The 6000-nt window shown below is 44.6% G+C and overlaps 1 protein-coding gene across 2 annotated transcripts in view; it reads right to left on the bottom strand.

Annotated features, from left to right (window-relative positions):
- Positions 1-6000, bottom strand: part of Nudcd3 (NudC domain containing 3) — an 84283-nt gene that overhangs the window by 8272 nt on the left and 70011 nt on the right. Inside the window, exon 5 of one of the 2 annotated variants that reach the window (XR_003712856.1) lies at positions 3324-3512. The exons of the other annotated variant lie outside the window; for it this stretch is intronic. The gene's annotated coding sequence lies outside the window, so the exon portion shown is untranslated. The remainder of the gene's footprint in view (positions 1-3323; positions 3513-6000) is intronic. 2 annotated transcript variants of the gene reach the window in all.

Raw genomic sequence — 6000 nt, 5'->3', positions numbered from 1 at the left:
TCTCTCTCTCTCTCTCTCTCTCTCTCTCTCTCTCTCTCTCTCTCTCTGCTCTCTCTCTCTGTGTGTGTGTGTGTGTGTGTGTGTTGCATGCAAGCAAGTACACGTGTGTACACCCGAGTGTATAAGTGGAGAACAGAGGAGGATGTTGGGCATTTTTCTCTACTGCTCTCTATCCTATGAACTATGAACTGGCCAGTGAGCTCCTGGGATCTGGCCCCACTCCCCATTTAAGACACAAGCAACCATGTCTGGTTTTGGCTGTTTGCTAAAACAAAGAAATAAACAAACCCTCCCAACATGGGTCCTAAGGATTCACATTCAGTCTTCATGCTTGCACAGCAAGTGTTCTAGCCACTAAGCCATCTCTTAAGCCCCTCATCCCCGCCCCCAACCCCAAGCCCTTTTTGAGACCCAGTCTTCTAGTTAAGGCTGGCCTTGAGTTCATGATTATCCTGTCCCTGAGAACTAGGATTCAAAATATGCACCACAGCAACCAGCTTTTAAAATATCTATAATTAAAACACAAACATTCCTCAGGTGTGCATGTCAACGATCTAACTGAATGTTGCTAGCAGCTGAGGGATATTATACCAGAGAGCATGGCTTCACCCACATTACATCACCAAGAATCACCAAAATGCATCATTTATTTATGCTGGTAAAAGATGTCAGCCACCTTGTTTTAAAAACAATTTTTTATTGTGAAATTACATAATTTTTTTTTCAAAAGTGAACAGTTCAATGGCAATTGATACATCCATGATGGTATACAACCAATCACCACATCTGTATCCTGAAAACAAGCCCTATAGCCAGTTGTAGTTACTCTTCATTTCACTGTAATAAAATCTCAAATATCTCCCCAACACCTCTGGCATAATTACTGATACTTTTGTCTCATCAAATTTGATACAAATGAAACCTTATATTACTCTGTGTTGGCTTATTTCACTTATTATAAAGTTTTGAAGGTCATCAGTGTTGTGGCACGTATCAGAACTTCATTCCTCTCCATGCTGAATAACATTTCACTGGACGAACTTACCACAGCCTATTTATCCATTCTCCCCCTTTTGGCTATGGTGAACAATGCTGCTATCTGCATTGGTTTCTATTTTCCACTCCTTTGGTATTTACCTAGGAATGGAGTTGCTGGCTCACTTAGTACATCTACTTCAGGTTTCAAGAAACCACCAAATAGTTTCCCATTGGAGCTGGACCACTTCCACATCCTGGTACTGTACAAGGAAGGGATCCAGCTCTCTACTCCCTCATGGATATTTGTTTTTTTGGTTATGGCCACTTTCAGGGGTGCAGTAGCTTAACTGTTATTCCTTTGCCTGGCTACATACAAGCATACATGGCCCAGTATTTTCCTCAGTGACCTCTTTCCTAAGGTTTAGAATGCTCTTGAATCTGGGGCACACCAAAGGTTCTTGGGAAATCCAAGATGTCATTTCCAAAACCTTTGTGAATACTCTGAATGGGCAGTCAAAGATTAAGTAAGGTGCAGTGCAGTGTTAGTGTGATGATTATCCTAACCCGTCACTGGCCTGGCCTCCTTTTCCACAAAGCTTCCTTGAAGCATTTCCTGTGCTATTCTGTCTGGCTCCATATCCTCACACCCGGGACCTATCCTTTACTTTTTATATAGCTTCATGTCCCAGAAGTCTTAGCTGACAAGTTCTTCTGAGCATCACAGACTTCCTTGCAGTGATAATCCTAGGAAACTCAGGTAAGTCACTTTGGGCATTTAATCTTCTAAATAAACTACTTAAAGTGGTTAGAATACACTCAGGTCTCTGAGGGTGGGGTATGGTGTTCTTGATATTGAAGACAGAATCAGAGTTGTGTGAGAACAGAGAAAAAACCGCACATAGAGCAGATTTCAAGGGTTCCTGGCTAAAGACCACACCCTGGCAAAAGTAGTCCTATGGCTTGCTTAAATTAGCTGTTTTTGTTTTAACATTTTGTTACTTTGTAACAAGTCAGACTTGTGGAGGTGTAGTTTGCACACAGTAAAATTCACCACGTTGCAGTTTCATAGAGCCTCCACTACAACCCACCCACACCCAGGCCCCTCTCTTCACTTCATTCTGCATTGCTCATCTTGCCATCCAGCTTGTCCAGGTCCAGGATGTCTTCCCCATGAAACCCACAGCTTGTGGGCTTGTATACACACTTCCATTCTGGATCCCGTGGGCTATGACGATTGGCAAGACTATTCCATGATGTAGATGATCGCTATCTCTCCATGACCATGTAGGTGTTCTCAGGGTTTGGCAGTTGGGTAGGAAGCTGCTATAAGCATCTGTGCATTTTCACCTCTTGGGAGTACAGAGCAGGTCATTAGGGCTGCAATGTGAGCACACTGGCTAGGCCCACCACCTGGCGCTCACGGCAACAGTGAAGAGAGTTCAGGGTAGCACAGTTCCTCCAAATTGAGCACTGTGGGCTTCTTAACAGCTACTCTCATGAGAATACAAGGCATCTCACTGTAATTTTGACTTTATTTCCCTAATGATACTGAGTTTCCTTGTATGCTTGCAACACCACTCATTTCTTATTTGCAAATAACTTCAAACTTATACACTGCTCAAAGTACAGACAGCCTCATAGGCATTTAGCAGCTGTACCATTCTGTATGTGTTTGCATAAAACATAATAATGTTTTTTTTTTAATCCTTTAAGAGTGAAGAACATTGTGTTGGCCCTTTACCCTGAGTTACTTTCTAAGACTACACAAGTCTTCTGAAGTAGCAGTCTGACCTCGGCTTCCCCGCAGCACAGGACCATGGTCTTCTCTACTTCACTAAGGACCCTGTCTAGTGTCTCCTGAGGAACCCAGGTCTATCTGTGGCCCACACACAGGCATCTTGCAAGAATGTTCCCTCTCATCCCAGGCCTTCCCATATTGTCACCGACATATAAGTGTCAAGATCTTAGGACCCTGTGAGGTCCCATCTCCTGACAGGCCAGGACATCTGACCTTGCAGCCAGTCTCTCTTTACTGACAGGCACGGGCACTGCTAAAGTAAGCACCTTCTGTAAACGGAAACTGCTTGCTGCCTCCTGGCCTCCTCCTTTCTCAGTGGCTTAGAAAGTCAGTCTGAACCATTCATTGGGTCAGAATTAGGTGGCCCTCTACAAGGTCACTGTGACCTCACCATTTCCTGGGTACACTCTCATTTTCCAAGTCCTCTTTTATCTGCCTGGTCCTAGAACACAATAATTTCCCAGAGGGACCCCAGACTGTCACTGACTGAACAGTGCTCCCAAAATGTCCTCACAAAAAACTTCACCCTCAGTGTGAATAAACTTACCTCAGCATCCCCCGATCTGTGCCGATGACTCACCAGCATTTATATCCCTTTCCTTCCTTAGTAACGGAACCTCATTTCTATTCAGGGAAGCACTGTGCCCAGTGAGGATGGCTTTACTCCTCGCAGCTGCCCGTGTGATTGAGTTTGGGCCAACGGGAATGTTGTGGGACGTTCCTTCCAGGAAGGCACCTTGGAACAAGGGCAGATAATGGGGTGAGATGACAGCATGGCGGGAGCACCTGCTCAGCTCGACACCCACTGTGGGGAGATGTGGGCAGTGTGACTCCTGTGGATATGCTGCAAGCCAGTACTATACAAGTAATCTCCTGATTTTCAATGTCATCACCTGCCTTTTTGAGCTTAAGAAATTAAACAAAAAACTAAGATGCCGCACAGGTCAGACAGGAACAGCCATGGATCTCATCCAGGGAGGCAGAATACACTTACACTCTGTAGAGTGGGGACAACACAATGATACAAAGCTATGTGCCACTTTCTTCCTACTACACAGGAGGAGGTGCTGAGGGCCCATCCACTGTTCAGCATAGTCCTGCTTTCATTTGGAACAAGCAGTCTTAAGTCATTGCCTTCTGTGTGATCTCCAAGCCTCAGCAATTCCCTGCTGGTATCCAGGGACAGGAACAACGTTAAGAATCATGACAAAACTGGAAACAGGCCTCAGCCTGGAGACAGCATGGCACTACAGGCATAAGGACTCACACTCCAGTACATACACACCCGAGGCTTGGGACACTTGCCAAAATGCTAAAATAACTTTATCTGTAGCTTCCATTCTGGATTAATGAACATGATCGGTAAGTGGTCTGAAAGGACATCTTCACAGGCCAGGAAATGTTGTTACATCAGGAAAGGTGGCTTACAACTCAGGGAAGCCCAACAATGAATCCTTTCATCCTTAAAAGAAAACTGGAGATGCCCAGACAAACTGGCAAGGAACATTAAGCAGTCTGTAGCCGGGAGACAAGGGGTGCCAGTGCTGATGAAGCACTAGTGCCACTTCGGGGAGAGCCACAGAGCAATTATCCTGGGCTTCCACTTTTTGAGAAATAATAACTTCAGGAAATCATCTCAATACAGTCAGGGAGGTGCAACTTATATAAAAATACCCACAGGGCTAAAAAAAAATAAATAAATAAACATAGTGCAGTAAATTTTAAAGCCTGAACTCCAACATCTATTTCTTCAGAAAATATTCTAGTGCTATCTGAGCAATGCTAAGTAGTTTGTGTGTAAGATGTCAGTACATGAAGATGTGTGTGTGGAATGGCATTCACTGCTCAGGCAGATCCAACTACCTCTGTAACACAGCCATGTCTAAGAGTCCCTGAAGCAGAGCATGCCGCCTGCCTACAACTACCCACGCAATGCAGAGGGCAGACAGCTTGCCAGCTCTCCACAGGGAGGAAGAAACGAGGACAATGCACAAGCTCAGTGCCTGGCTTCTGGAACCGAATGAAGAGTCAGTAAAAGTAGCTGGTGCCGTTGCCACGGCTGATTTTACATCTCCGTAACCAGGCAAGGAGCTTGCCTGAGTCAAGAAGTCTCATTTAACATTCTCAAGTGTGGGAGGGAGGGAGGCAAGAACTGTCACACGGTTTTAGCTGCCACCCCTGCCTGCCTTGACTGTCTGGTGTGGGATCCACCACAAAAGGGAGAAACAGCAGGACACGTGGAAGAACTGAGAAGCAAGTGGCATGTCTGCACTCCCCTGCTTGGAGGTGAGAAGGTCAGAAGCTCTTACTGAGAGTCTAGGGATACCAATAACAGCTCCAAACGCCACTCCTCTTCACAGATGCTGCAAGGACCCTCTGTGAGTGTCCCAGGGTTGCTATGATAAAAATCAGACTGGGCCAAAGCAGAGGGTATTTAAAACATCACCCATTCATTTCTTATAGTTCTGGAGATCAGGTGTCCAAAATCAAGGAGTTGGCATGGCTGTACCCGCTGCAGGCTTCAAGGAAGGATCCTTTTACTTCTTCTAGCTTCTGGAGGCTGCTGATATCCTTTGGTTTATGGCCACATCATTATAGTCTTTGGTCTTCATAAGGACTTCCTATGTCTATGTCTCTTCTTCTGTCTCTTTTAAGGGTGTCTTTCACTGAATTCAGGGGTCATCAAGGAAATCCAGAAATGATCTTGTACTAAAATTCCTACTTGTAAAGTCCTTTTCCTGAAAAAAGGTTATATTCACAGCCAACTTCCTGGTTGAACAAGAAGCAGTTAGTAGGCATGTAGAGATTAAGGAGCTGAGTGTTCATCTCAAGGATCATAAAGAAGTCACACATGGCCACAGTGATGACCCACAGGCACACACCACCCATTATCCCCTTAGTTAGGTAACCTTTTCTTAATTCTTATGCTGAGTCCACACAGCCAATACAATGTGATGAGTGGGTCAAAAATAAACCCTTCATGAATAAAAACAATCTCATTAATAGTTCATAGGATTGTCTCATATATGTACTCAGAAGTTAAAAACTGGCCATGATATGTCACCAACAAATAAAATAAAAACACACTGGACTTTTAACATCTTTAAATAGATGTATTCCATAATACACAGTACTTTCTTGGGTGGTGGGAGACCAGCTCTGAACCTCTCATCAAGAAGAGACTCGAAGTACAGGCAAGGGCCCAGGCTGAGAGAGCCAGGAGA

Source organism: Grammomys surdaster, unplaced genomic scaffold, assembly GCF_004785775.1.
Source record: "Grammomys surdaster isolate TR1022 unplaced genomic scaffold, NIH_TR_1.0 67, whole genome shotgun sequence".
NCBI lineage: Eukaryota > Metazoa > Chordata > Mammalia > Rodentia > Muridae > Grammomys > Grammomys surdaster.
This window is presented reverse-complemented; position numbering and strand designations above follow the sequence as displayed.